At 42.6% G+C, this 14,623-nt stretch overlaps 1 protein-coding gene across 1 annotated transcript in view; it reads left to right on the top strand.

The window, feature by feature from the left end:
- ADAMTS3 (ADAM metallopeptidase with thrombospondin type 1 motif 3) overlaps positions 1-14,623 on the top strand; it is a 98,242-nt gene that overhangs the window by 17,721 nt on the left and 65,898 nt on the right. The window lies entirely within an intron of this gene.

Genomic DNA, 14,623 nt, shown 5'->3' with positions numbered 1-14,623 from the left:
AGATACTGAAATAGTCAATGTTCTCCAAACCTAATCGTTGTAACCTCTCTCAAAAAGTTCTTATTGATGGTAGAGTTTGTACTAAATTTGAGGCTGTGTTTTGTAGGGTAGAAATACAGAAGCCATATTCAGAAGAGCCTTTTTTGATGTCTTGTGTTTATTCAGCACTGTACTTGGTTGTGTCTGGAATCTGACCTCAGAGTTGCATGGTCTAAGGTTTGCAAAGTAGTCAAGAAACAGAACTGGGCAGAAAATACCATGCAGGGTTATTGAGAGAAAAGGGGAAGGTTGAGGAGATAGGTTTGTGTGTTGTAGTTGCTCCTCGTCCACAGACCAGTTCTTACCTTTATGGGGTAGGGGAATGTCACACTGCAACCCTAGTCACCATGCTCTGATTCAGGCTCTGACAGAGTCGTGGAAATAGAAGTTAGTCACTCTGTCCTCCTGACCTCATGTTACCTCAGGAGTTTCTTGAAATGATGAACAGAGCTGCAACTCCTTTTAATGGGGTGAAATACTTGCTTTCACTTCCATTTTAAACTGATAGTTATTTTTCCTAGACTACTTCTGCAACTTGGCTGATAACTTTAATAAATTACTTGGAGTCTCTTTTTAAAAAGCAGCAGCAATGCAACAGCAACTAAACTTTCTAACCTTGTGCTGTCATTTGGCTTTCTTGGTTTATACCTATATTTCTAATGTGTAAAACTACTTTTCTGTTGAGAGGGGGTTTTGTGCAAAGAATTTGATGTATTACTAGCTTTGGCATTTCCATACTTTTGGAATGGTGCTTCCTAGCTTTTGATCAACACTATTTCCATTCAGTGTAAAATACATGCCTTTTCTGTTTCTCCTCTAAATGGTAATTGACAGTGGTTTTTCACCCTTAGTTTTGATTGAATTTTCTGTTACCTTGGAATAAGCAGGAACATCTTTGCTATCATGATGATTCTGTGTCATCATTCATGACTGCTGTGTGTAGGCAGCAGATAAATACTGCTTTTGTGCACCATGATAGACATGGTGGTGCTGACCTCAGGTGTTCCCTTTTCCACCCTCCAGATCATGGGATACTCCTATTTTGGGGTTATTTTATTTCCTTTGTAGTTTTGGAGTATACTGAACTGAAGTTCTTATTTTTCCTTCTTTGAAGGCTATCATATATCCTTGGGTTTTGTTTTCCTTTCCACTTGTTAGGGGAAGCTATGACTATCAGGTGCCCCCATGACTCCAGGAGTTGTGAAAACACCAGGTTTACTACAAGGACTGGCAACCCTGAGGTTAACCTGTGGCAAAGAGTCTGGGTGCCTCTTCTAATCCCCCATTTCACGTCCCCTTCAGAGACCAAGTTTTGCCATTGTCCATGTTATTTCACCATAAAATAGTTACTAGCACAGAGCTTCTGTCATTGCTACCAAGACCAGAATTCTCAGTAACTAGCTCCACAGAGGTACGCTGGGCTCAGGGAGATACTTGACTGCACTGAGCATGTTCTGTGCATACTTTTCAGGTTTTAGTAACTGATACTTCAAAACCACAATTCCTTCTTTAGGGACAAAGCATTTTGCATGCCAGTTTTTCACAGCAGTTTGCTGTTAAAATGAATCTTGTTTTCCAAGAACAACAACAAAAAAGAGACTCATATTTTTCCACATAAAAATCAAAGTTTGTTTTTCCTTTTTTGCTTTCCTATAACTCTTAAGGGGTTCCATAGATTATTTTCTTTATTTTATTTTGTTTTTTCCTTAGCCTTTATGAAAGGGGGGAAAAAAGAAACCCAGCATTTGGATTAAAACCAAGCATAAGGAATTTCAGCATGAATTACTCAGGTTGCACTGTGTGTGCAAGGTGTGTCTAAAATCAAGAACAGGTTTGTATTTAAAATGAGTTTATTATCCAGAGAAAGCACTCATTAGTTAAGGAAATGTGTATTGTTTCTGATCAGCTTGACACTGGGTATTTTAGCACGAGAGTATTTTAGCTTCTCATTCCTGAATTGTGTCCGTAGTTTGGAAGAGGATATTAAACATTCCTATGTTTTCATCCTGTTTCTGAATCTTCATCCTGGTATTCAGTTGAATAAATAGTATTTCTCTTTGTATCTGCAGAAATGGTTTTGGTTTTTTTTTTGTTTTAAAAATCTGGTATTTGATAATTGGTCACAAACTTGTGCTGTGTGGATGATGCAGCTGGCTGAGCAACATGTGCTGTTTGAATATTTCATTTGATTCAAAACGGGCTTCAATGTTTTTAAATAAATACTATCTTGCTCTTGGCACTTACTTGATAAGAAAAATCTTAATGCTGCTCTGTGCCATGTGTGTTTAATAGCCTGCAAGAATTCAGGCTAAAATGATTCAGGAGCTCTTGCTTTCATTCTGAAATGCTTTGCCAGGAGTTCTGCTGCAGATAAAAATGTGGTATAACATGGATTTTATATCACATTCATCTTCCAAAGCGGAAGAATGAGCTGGTGAAGTCCTGCTTCCTATATGAGCCTCAGGGGGTATGTGTGATTGGTGGCATATCCACGGGGGGAACTTTCTGCAGACATCCTCTCTCCATGTGCAGGCACCCAGTGACTGCATCAGTAACATCTGCCCCTCAGAATGCCTGAGCCCTGCCATATTCCTTCTTTCCAGTATTCTTCTAATGTGTAGTATTTTTTTTTACATGCTGAGTATGTCGAGGTCATAAATACTTTAACATGCAGAAGATGTGCAGCAAGAGAAGTATGTCCTTTTGGACAGCTCTTCCCCTTCCCTGCCAGCCCTGCCTGACAGACCTTGGCAGGGGCCTGCATCCCCTTACATGACTGAGAAGCAAGTTCTGCTGAGCCAGGAGATGAGCCTCTGAGCAACCTGCCACCAGCCTCAGCTCTGTGGAGACACCCCCACCACCGCAGGGGCTGCAGACTCTCGTTGGTTCTTGTTGCTATCTCCCAGATTCACAAATTCCTTCCAAGATGCCTTTGTTAAGTGTGTGCTTTGTCTGCTCATAACTTTATGTGATGGCAACATTTTTAGATGGGTATCATCAAAATCAAGGTGACACTTCCAGCTACACAAGCAAGCACATGGGGGAAGGGTATGTTTGATCTGCATTAAGGAATGAAGCTGTGCGTCCATGCTGCAGGATTTTAACTCTCCAGTGACCCATCTGCATGCTTCTAGGACTTTGCTGGGCCATTTTCTGACACCTTTATTCTTTTAAGCCTACCCAAACCATGGAAGACTGTTCCTGAAGCTTCTGATGAGGAACAGCATTTTGGCAGGGCTGGGGGCAGAGTGATATCCTGTACCTTTCTCCTTGGGAGGACATCTCTCTTGGCATTTTTAATGAGGTTAAGAGAAGATCTGTAATATGAGGTAATCACTTGGAATTTAGAGTGAATATGTTATTGTCACTTTGGTATGATTTCTATATTGATATAAAATCTTTGCTGTACTTTACTACATTTTTTTTACATTATCTGTAGTCGCTTTTATCATATCAGCACCGCGTTGTACAAAGTGTTGTGATAAAATAATACAGATTGATGAGCCTGAATTAGTTGGAAGCATTATAAATAGAAGAAAATGTATGATACTTGATGGCTTTCGCTTTGGTTAATTATAATTTGTGCTCAAATATGTGAGTTAGGCAGCAAAAACTAAAGAAGTTAGAATAAACGGGAAAAGATTAAAAAAGCAGTTCAGCGTTACAGATATCTCAGGAGTATTATGACAAGAAGGGGAACTCTCCCTTAGTTTGCCATGTGTGTTTTGCATTTAACTGTTGGCACTCATCTGTATGTATGGAGTTGCTGGACCCAATCTACCCACAGAAGTCTCACTGAGCGGAGATTTACAACGTTATGTTGTGCCAATGGCCGAGCTAATCATTCTTGTTCGGTACAGAGCACCAAGCTTATGGATGCTGATGACGAAGCAATGCTTTGGGAAGCTGGAGAAGGAGACTGTTTATCTACCACATCTTTTATCTAGCATGAAAATGCATGTGTACTGTCAGAAAGGTACCTATAGGCATTCTGTCACATCATTTTAACCCCAGTAGATGACAGACATGCTTTAGTGTGAGAGCAACAGGTGTGTATCCATGCTAGCTTAATAAATAGAGCCATAGAATAATGCAGATATGCTTGTTTGCCACTTCATAGAATCCTTGACTTGGTTTATTAGAAGGAACCTTAAAGCTCATCCAGTTCCAGTCCTTCCGTGGGCAGAGCCACCTTCCACTAGACCAGTTTTCTCCAAGCCCCATCCAGCCTGGCCTTGAACACTGCCAGGGATGGACAGAGAAGTCCCACAGCTCCTCTGGGCAACCTGTGCCAGGGCCTCACATGGGGAAGAACTTCTTCCTAAGATCTCATCTCAATCTCCCCTCTGTCAGTTTAAAGCCACGGGGCTTTGAGCAACCTGGTCTAGCAGAAAGTGTCCCTGCCTATGGCAGGGGGTTGGAACTGGATGAGCTTGAAGGTCCCTTCCAGCCCAAGCCATCTGTGATCAGTTGATTCTTGACAAAATATGGAGCCCACGTGGCATGAGAAATAATATCCACCTAGTGCTTTGAAGGTACAACCGTAGAGCTACACACATAGGAAACTTATAATCCATTTCCACCCACCACAGGTCTGGTTTGGCGGAGACAGGCAAAGGAAAATGGTTGCAGGCAAAGCATCCTTTTTGCTTGTATTTTTCTTCCGATAAATCAACCAGTGTTCAGTGCAAGTCCAAAAAGGTTTCTCCTTTGGATGAAAAAAGTGAGCAGCAGGTTGCTGTGACGCAGGTTTTGCACTGTCACTGGACTGAACACTCCTTAAACTAACAGAGAGGGTGAAAGGTGGTAGTGTTTTTGCACTGAATCTGTGGGTTTAGATGAGGCAGCGCCATTTCTTTTACAAAAGCATGTTTATAGTGACTCCTTAAGAAGTTTAGACTGGAGGGTTGTTCCCAGAAACTGCCCCCTCTCCACTTGCCAGGTCCCATATGTTTGTCTTGGCAGGATGCAATGTCTGCTTGGCTGGTTCTGGGATATTAAATAGAAGGAACACAGAGCTCTTGATGCTTTTCAATAGGGCTTCTATTGAGTTAGCGGCAGGATAGAGCTGTCAGCCCCCTGTGATTGTCCAACAGGGAAAAAGAAAGAAATGAGAGGGGTGGGGAGAGAGCCCTGGAAACCTTTCCCAGTTTCATGGATAGCATGGTCAGAGGACAGTATTGTTTGGGAGGCAGCAGCTTTGTGTTGGTTTGAGCGTTGAGTCCTTTTGCTGCCGTTCTGGCTCAGTCAGCGTTGGTGGTAGGTGAATAAATGGTGCTGGTAGCTGGAACTGCACAGGTAGGGCAAGCAACTTTCTTATTTTAAGTTATCATGCATGCAGAATCTGTTAAGAGATTTTGTTGGTGGCCCTAAGTGGGAATAGATTGGGATATCCCAGTTCTGACACTTAGGGATGCTGTATCTCTGCCTTTCATTTTTAAGGCATGCATGGTGATAGATCCAGCTACTGTGTAAAAAGCTAAGCTGTTGGGAGTCTGTCCTGTGTACTCTTAGCAAATCATAGAATCCCAGACTACTTTAGCTTGGAAAGGACGTTAAAGCTCATCTGGTTGCAACCCCCTGCCATGTGCAGGGACACCTTCCACTAGACCAGGTTGCTCCAAGCCCCATCTAGCCTGGCCTTGAACACTGCCAGGGACTAGACTGGGCACATGCAGTGCCCATCTTCATTATCTGTCTCCTCTGTTGAGCTTGATGAGAGAGAGCAATACTCACCTTCTCCCAGTCAAATAAAGCCCTCTTTTGCCCTGTCACGTGCTTTGAAGAATGGAAAGGAAGCAAAAAAGATTTGGAGAATTCTCCAGGAGAAGGAGAGTAATCCCTTTGCATTTTTGCAGGCTTGGACAATCTGTCACTCTTTGTCTTGATCCTTTCTCTGATATGCTGCTGCCTATATCCTACTTCTGTGTCTAAGTGCCTAGTTGCATGCACTGTTTCACATGAAGAAATGCCTTGGGTTTGGAGCAGATGAAAGTGTGGCAGGAGGACTCGTATGGAGCATTGACCAGTACATAGCCTGAGCAGCCCTACCTTTGTCATGTAAAGGAAGAGTTTCCTTCTCCATTTAAAGGACAGGTGTCAAGATGGTGGAGGAACCTCTTCCTGAGTAGGCTTGTTTCTTCTTTGGACACAAGCTGAACTTCTTTCTCTACAGTTATCATAAGCACTTAACGGCGAGGTTTGCCATTTCACAGACCTCAGTCTGTCTGGACCCTGCTTTCCTGACCTTAGCTGGTGACAGTCCCTTTGCTTGCACTCAGGTGAGAATTGATCTGAACAGCCCTGGGCTCTGTAACTCATGCAGACAAACCTTGTCTCACTGTGTTTGCCCATGTTGGTTGTAGTGATTGGATTTAGTTCTCTTCTAAGCAAGCAGATTCATCTTCCCAAGCACAGTCTGTCCCCTAAACCAGGGGTGGCTCTTGCATAGGTAGTTTTCCTTTTTGCCGCTGAATTCTTCGCTGTCCTTGGACTGGCAAATAGCTGCCCGGCTCTATCACACGTGTGCTCTGGTGAGAGTTGCTGTCTTCTCATTTCTACTTCCCTCCCAGGTACAGTCCACCTACATAGGCCCCCTTTATTACTTCACATTTGCACCCATATGCTACGCAAGGGTTCCAAGTTGGATGTTCTTACGGAGGGAAGGTGATCTTTGCATCCTTGGATTCCTGAGCTTATTACTGATTTATTTCTTTACATAGTTGCTCATTTCTTAGCAAGGTCTCTTACTGCAGCTCAACTCCATATGGACAACCTCCTGTGTCTGAGCAAACTCCAGCCCACTTATTAATCTGCGCTTTGTATTACTGACAACCTACTTCATGTAGAGATAAATGTACAGCCTTGAACACAATGTTTAATTTCAATTTTTAATCCTTTAATCATCTCTATTTCAAATCTTCAAAGTAAAGACACGACATGGTATTTCCAAATTACTCTGTTTTACAGAAGGGTGTGCGTATCTTACATCAGGTAAAAGGTGCTTATAATACAAATGAAGATGCTTATGTAGGAGGATGCAATGAAGTCCTCTTGATCATGCATCCCTCATGGTGCAGTGCAATTAATTATAGCCATCAATTATAGATTTGATGGCTGACTGTTTTTAGATTTATGTCTTAGGTGCCACTAAAGTATGCCTCTTGTACAGGGGTTTGCAGGACTTCATCCAGAGTTGCCTCCAGCCTGCTGGGCCTGGTGTATCTAACACAGTTTGTCCTCAGTTTGCAAAAGATATGGAAAGAATAATGGATTAAAGATGTAATCCCCAATTAACTGGTGGAAAAGTACTTACATATTGCTCCTGGTTTCTAGCTGAGAAGGGAGAAAAGAAAAAATACCAAAATTAACAAAAATAGTAGAGTTTTGAAGTCTGGAACAAGTCTGGTGACAAAGGAGTTGGTTAGAAAGATTAGATAGAGGATAGAGAGGAGGTGTGGGGTAAGGAACAGTTTATCCTTGTGATGAATGTTCTAGAATAGGGTCTCATTTATTTATCACCTAAGAGAAAATGGAAGATACTAAAAAAAGGGGTGGAAGGGAAAAAAGAAAACCATTTTCAAATACTTCAGTATTGCATTTCCAATTTACTTCAAGCAACTTTCTATGTTCACTTCTGTCAGTATTCAAAGCTGGCTTAGGAGAATTAGCTGCTATTTAACACCTCGGATCCCAGAGGATCATGTCAGTGTTTTACAAACCCTTTCTTTGTAGTACAAGAGCTCTGAGCACAGTTTAAAAATGCAATTTTTATTATTACTTTCTCTGTGGTAGATTCATTGTGTCTTACAAAAATGCAGGGGTTTCAAAATATAGATAGCAGCTGAAATATAATGTTGTAAAGATAAGCGTGTACCTAAAATAACAGCAAAGCCAAAAAAAAAGACAGTGGGGTGAAAGCATTTTTCACTGAAAGTAATTATTTTGTGCACTGTGTCACTGCCTCTAAGTTAAAGGAGAGGAGTTGAACCTGTTAGTATTTAGCTATACTTCAGTGTAATTCTACTTAAATGTATAGGTTTTTAGTGGTGTGAAAATGGGTAGCACAGAAACCCTTATGAATGGGAGTCAGTGGAGGTAGAGCTTACTGTGATGGTGGTGCTGGTGTCATCCTCACAAGAGGGGCAGAGAGGGGTCTCTGCACAGCTGGCTGCTGTTTAAACTACTTGCTCATCCGAGAGTGCTGGAGAGATAGCAGGAGATTTGTAGAGAAAAAGGGAGAGTTAATTCTATCCCCAGGGGAGTTGCTGTGACACTTGGTGCCAAAGCCACTGTTCACCCTCTTCTCAGGGTTTTCTTACAAGCTTTGGGGTGAGCAGCATGGTTGCAGTCACTGCCCTCCGTCATCACTCCTTGCTGTTGAGAGTGAGTAATGTGGTCTTTCCAAGGAAGTGGAAGAGTCACCACACCACATCTTGCTTCCTCTACTCTTTTCCTTGGAGCCTGTGTTGGCCAATGCTCGGTAACAGAAGAGTCTAAGAATGATGCTCTCTAGTCCTGGATCCCAACTCCTGATACAGACTTATTCACATTCCCAGTGTACCAAAGACTCCTGCAATTCTTGTAGCATTAAACTAGTAGGCTCTGATAACGGTTTCAGTGGTTGCTGGTACTGTAGCACCCATACTTGGATCTACTCTAAACACGGACTCCTTGAATCATTTTGGTCACATCTGCTGAGTTGTTTGGAGTTCTCTTCTAGCATTTGTACGCAGATACAATGGTTTCAGTGACAATGTGCCTGTAGTATATTTGGATTATAGTAGTACCTGCTGATGGATCAAGAGGCCACCATGGTAGATGCATGAATGCAGCTGCTGCTGGGAAGAGCTTACCAATGTACAGTTCTGGTATCTTCAACATAAGAAGGACATGGAGCTGTTGGAGCAAGTCCAGAGGAGAACGCAAGGATGATCAGGAGCTCCCACAGGAAGACAGGCTGAGAAAACTGAGGCTCAGCCTGGAGAAGAGAAGGCTGCGTGAAGACCTCATAGCAGCCTTCCAGTATCTGAAGGGGGCCTATAGGGATGCTGGGAAGGGACTGTAGTGATAGGACAAGAGATGATGGGTTAAAACTTAAACAGGGGAAGTTTAGATTGGATATAAGGAAGAAGTTCTTTACTGTGACGGTGGTGAGGCACTGGAATAGGTTGCCCAGGGAAGTTGCGAATGCTCCAACCCTCAGGGTGTTCAGGGCCGGGCTGGATGGAATCTTGGGTGATATGGTTTAGTGTGAGGTGTCCCTGCCCGTGGCAAGGGGATTGGAACTAGATGATCTTAAGGTCCTTTCCAACCCTAACTATTCTATGATTATGATGAGAGTTAGGAGGGAGCAGATACGGACAGGATGGGAGGTGGGAAGAGCGAGACATCATTGATGAGTGCAGTAAGCAGAGGTCTTTCAGAACTCTAGAAAGGTTTTTTAGAAATCTTTATTTCCATTAAGCTTTCTTCATAGGCAGTTAGGAAATGAGTGTTTCATAGGGGGAGATGTGAGAGAAAAAGCAGCTTTCCTGTTTGGGCCACCATATCTAGGATATGAGATGATAGTAAGAAGGAAAAAGCAGAACTTGGAATAGCGGTGGGCAGTGGAGGCTGGAATGAAAAAATAAAAACATTTACTGAATTGAACATGAGAAGATGGGCTGAGAGAACTGGGCTTGTTCAGCCTGAAGAAGAGAAGGCTTCAGGGAGATGTTACAGCAGCTTCCAGTGCCTAAAGAGGCTACAAGAAACCTGGAGAGGGGCTTTGGGAAGGGCCTGTAGGGACAGTTGTAGGGGGAAGGGCTTTAAACTGACAGAGGGGAGATTGAGATGAGATGTTAGGAGGAAGCTCTTCCCTGTGAGGGTGATGAGGCTCTGGCACAGGTTGCCCAGAGAAGCTGTGGATGCCCCATCCCTGGCAGCGTTCAAGGCCAGGTTGGACGAGGCTTGGAGCAACCTGCTCTAGTGGAAGGTGTCCCTACCTGTGGCAGGGGGCTTGGAACTGGATGAACTTTAAGGTCCTTTCCACCCCAAACCATTCTGTGATTCTAACAGGTAGGATGGGGATATTCTATTGTAGGTTTAGTTTGTAAAGCAAATGCACTGTAGACTTGAATGACCTACTCTCTAGTAACACTTGGTGGCAAGTATTAGCAGCACTTTACTTGATATTGGCCAATAATGCAACTCTGCTTCTTGCTCAACAAACCCTTCCACATTCTGACGGTTGAGGGTGGCCTTTTCAAAACACACCTGGGAATGAAATGACTTGCCCTTATGGCAAACCACTAGGAATGGGGCATTGAACTTCCTAAAATACTTTGAAAAATCCCACCCATAATGTTTACTCTAATACCGGAGTTAAATGTGTCCATTCTTAGTGGTCACTCCACAGTTCTCTGTTGTGCTCCCTGAATGAATGGCTCTTTCCTCTCCTGCAGCTAATACCCCATGCATATTTATATGGAATCGTGTTCGCTCTTAAATGCTGTTTGTTTTGGCTCAGGACGCAACTCCTTAGTTTAACCCGCCCTTGCAGGTTATTTTCTCAAGGCTTTATACTGTTTGTAATTCCCTTATTATTGTCTGTGTCTTTGCACTGGGGGAAAAAAAAAAAAAAAAAGGAAAAGGCATTTTTCGAGGTTTTGCTCTATTAGTGGGTTGCCCAGCAAAGAATAGTATCCTCTGGGAAGTCCTCCTAGGTGGGCTGCCTGTGCCAGACCATATTTGGCCTTGCTCCTAGTTACCTTTTATTAGGAACTCTAGGCAAGACTCTCATCAGTTTAATTCATCATTAAGGGTTTTTTTCCCTCTGCTTTCTATGCCTGGGTAGAGGAGAAGGAAGAATACTGCAGGGATGAAACACACTAATGGTCATCATGTAAAGATATCTATGGATACTACACAGTGACATGGGTGCACACAAGGTGCTGGACATTTCCCCTATGAACCCCCTCAGGGCAGGGAAGCACTTTAAGAATCATGAAGACAGTTCTAGATGAACTTCCCAGAAGCACAGATTTCAACCTGCATCCTTCAGCTGATGGCAATCTGGTGTGTGGTTAATTTATAAGAAAAAGTAGTAAAATTAATGGCGTTCTAGGATTTCAGACTGTGCTTTCCTGTATTGCTCTATAAATGTGCTTTTTTTGAAAAAAATAAATCGCACTACGTATTTGTTGCTTGAAAATCTACCGCAGCCTATTCTCCAAGTTAGCCTGAGCATCTGCTGCTTGTCTGTTATGCTGGTGGGCAAGAAAATGTAAAGGAAAATAGAGTTTATATTGAAGGTGGACTTGAATATGCAATACCTGCTTATGCCCTTCCTTCTCCTTTCATTTGGAAAATTTCAGGCTCTCTTTATTGATGAAATGGGGGTGAATGGGGATGTGGGATGGACAGCAAGCTGGCTTGTGCATTCAGGCTTGCTTCTAGGCTGGTAAAATGGACCCAAACTGCCTCTGTTGATTCTAAAGCTCAAATTCCAGTAAAAGGAAAAAAAAACCAAACAGTATTTATAAAAATTTGTCTGCTTTCATTTACAATATGCTTTGTAAGATAACCCCACTGGAGTATTTGTAAGTCATATTTTATATGTCAGAAAGAGCATGTTAATGTTTGTACTGTTTACTGTATTGATGAAGTGAAGGTAAGTATCTCAGAGTGTGGGCAAATGCATTACTCAACAGCATATGAAACGTGTTCACCTTCCACACAGGTGATACAAAACCATAGCTGCAAATAAAGCAGAGTACAGTAAGGCTAAAGGCTGTGGGGGAGAGTAGGAGCAAAGTGAGTGAGAAATGCTGATGAGTAAAACCCAGATGTGTCCTTGTCAGTATCACCCATGTCTCCTTTTTTTTTTTCCATTTTTCTCTCTTTTCCCCTTTCTCTCCTTTTTTTTTCACCTTTTTTATTTGCTCCCCTGGTTTTTCTTCTCCTCTTTCCCTCATTTTCTCCCATTTTCCCCCCTTTTCTCCTTTTTCCCCTTTTTCTTCCTCTGTTTTAATTTTTTCCTCCCCACTTTCCTCATTTTTCCCTGTTTTCTTCCCTTCTCCCCCCCCCCCCCCCCTTTTTTTTTTGTACTTTTTGCTTCCCATGTTTTTCCTTCATCAACCCTTCAGGCCTGGCCCTTTGACTGCAAACTCAAAATTGCCCTGTCTCCTCTTTCACTTGGGGCCACAGGAATCACTGTTCTTGCATGAAGCACTCGCTGCACGTGGTCAGCACAGCCTCTGGTCTGTGTGAGCAGCTCCAAGGCAGCTTGTATCATTCATTAACTTCTCTGCTGTGCCAGGGGAATTTACAAGTTGTCTGGGAGATCAGCTCCTTGCTCTTGCACTGGTTCTTTAGGGGATGTTGCTTTCTAGGAACCCTATGGTGGTGACAACCGGGTTGAAATCCAGCCCTTCAGCTCCATGTGCAGATTTTGTGGAGTAATTGTGTCATGTTCACTTGTGATTATGGGTACAAATCCCCTCAATGCCATAAAAATCCACTGATATTAGGGGAGTCAGGCACTGCCTGTGAGGATGAACAAAAGGTAGAGGCACATCTTGTGTCTGTATAAATAATAAGGCTGTCTTAAATAGGGAAAAAAAGGTGAGTATAAGGTACAGTCTGATTTCCAGCTTGGGAAAAGAGCAGGACCTAATGCTGGGCATGATTCCAGGTGTATGCCAAAGCAAGGAGAATGCTGCACATTGTCTGCATGTGCTGCAGTACCTGTGCCAGATACTCCCAAGCCTTTGTAGACTGAGGTTCAGTCTGTTCTGTCAGGTGTGTTTTGTGTCTCCTGGAATTGATGTCATTTATCTCAATGGTTGTACTTTGGAAATTTGTTTTTTTTTTCCTAGTGAAGCACGTGATTAGTTTAGCATAATTAAGTGAAATCGGATGCTTGCTTTGGGTACTGCTCCTCCTGATGAATAATTTGACTTTTAAAGCAGCAACTATCTCATATAAATAGGGCTGGCTTATTGGTGTCTGTGGAGTCGGGTGACTTTTGAGGAGCAGACACTGTTGTGGCTTAAGGAATGTGTTGGGTCTGTCAAAGTGTTTTATGGAGAGCTGTGGAAATGGAAACTGCATTGATGCTTGTGGATGATTCTGATATTGCTTTTACAGCAAGGCACACCCATGCTCTGAAATATGATCGTGGCTTTTCCTTTGTAGATTTAACACAGAGAAGAAGCAGCAGCACCCACGTTGAAGGTGGAAAGTGAGGCCAAGCTTGGCTTTTGTCCTGAGCATTGCTTTTGGATAGAACTGCCTTCAACTCATAGGCAACACCTTCATAGAAAATTGGTTGTTTACCAAAAAACCTCTTTGCCAAGACAAGGTCTGCACCAGTAACATAGCAACTGTAGGGCTGAAACTTCACTTTGCTCAGGAAAATGGCAAGCAAATAAGCCATTAACATGTGAAGAGGACTTGTTAATTCCAGTCTAATTATGTGTACTAGCCACACGAAGAGCTGACTTGTGATGCCAGCATGAGTTATTCCAACCCCAAATCTTGCTTATTACTACTCCTCACCTAATGAAAACGAAGAAGGAATGTAGTGTTGAGACTTGTGTAGTTTAGCCAATGTCTGAAGAAATTCATTAACTGAAAATCTGAGTGTAGATATAAGAAAACACACAGAGCATGGAAGGCTTGTGGTGAAGTACTCCATCGTAGAATCACAGAATCCCAGGTTGGAAGGGACCTCAAGGATCATCTGGTCCAATCCATCTTGGCAAAGAATGAGCTAGACTAGATGGCCAAATACCCTGCCCGGCCAAATTGTGAGCTGTTTGTGAATTCAGAATATTTTTATTATTTCTTGTTCTCTGTCACAATTCTGTCTGCTTGTATTCAACAAATTATCTAAACTCAGACCATGATAATCTCCATTTGTTGCTGGGGAAGCCCTAGAGCAGACTGCAGAGCTGTCAGGATGGTCTCCTTTTGGTTTTATGGGGTTTGGTGTTTTTTTTTGTCGTTCATGCTTTGTATGTGTCTATGGGTTCACTCCAAGCCATAACTGTAATTCTGACCTTGCATGTAGTGAAGTCTTCAGGTACAAGGCTACAGCAATGGAGCTCTCATGTAAGAATTTCTTGGGTTGAGGGAAAAAACAGTGCATCACTCGAGGAGCTGTAAGTAGCTTCAGCTGTAGCTGAAGGTGTATCAGCCCCATGATATAGATTGGCTCCAGGAGCCATCCCCGTATCACTCACAAGAAGAGGAGCAGCATTGTAGAGAAGGAAGATTATAAGAATACTGCTTGTTAATAGCTGCTCTGCTACATTTACACAAATATATTATCAAGTATCCTTGATAATAACTTACAGATTCCTCAAAACACCTATCCCATTGCTGTTTTCCAGTATTTTCAGATATTCTGTATCCATTTTTCCTCTGCATGATGCTCTTGCTCTTACTGGCTCTGCTGGAAGAAGTTTAGTCTTGTTGCCCTTAGATAAAAGCAGGGAGTTAAGTGACTGTTTCCTTCAATGTATCACCAGATTTCCTTCACCATTATTTACAGTGATTTATATTCAGGTGCCTTCTAAGAGGTTTTTTTTTTTCCTCC

The sequence above is a fragment of the Pezoporus wallicus genome, unplaced genomic scaffold (assembly GCF_028554395.1).
Source record: "Pezoporus wallicus isolate ANWC-B61680 ecotype Strahan unplaced genomic scaffold, APGP_CSIRO_Pwel_v1 contig_13223, whole genome shotgun sequence".
NCBI lineage: Eukaryota > Metazoa > Chordata > Aves > Psittaciformes > Psittacidae > Pezoporus > Pezoporus wallicus.
Note: the sequence above shows the minus strand (reverse complement) of the source record. Positions and strands in the feature narration are given on the sequence as shown.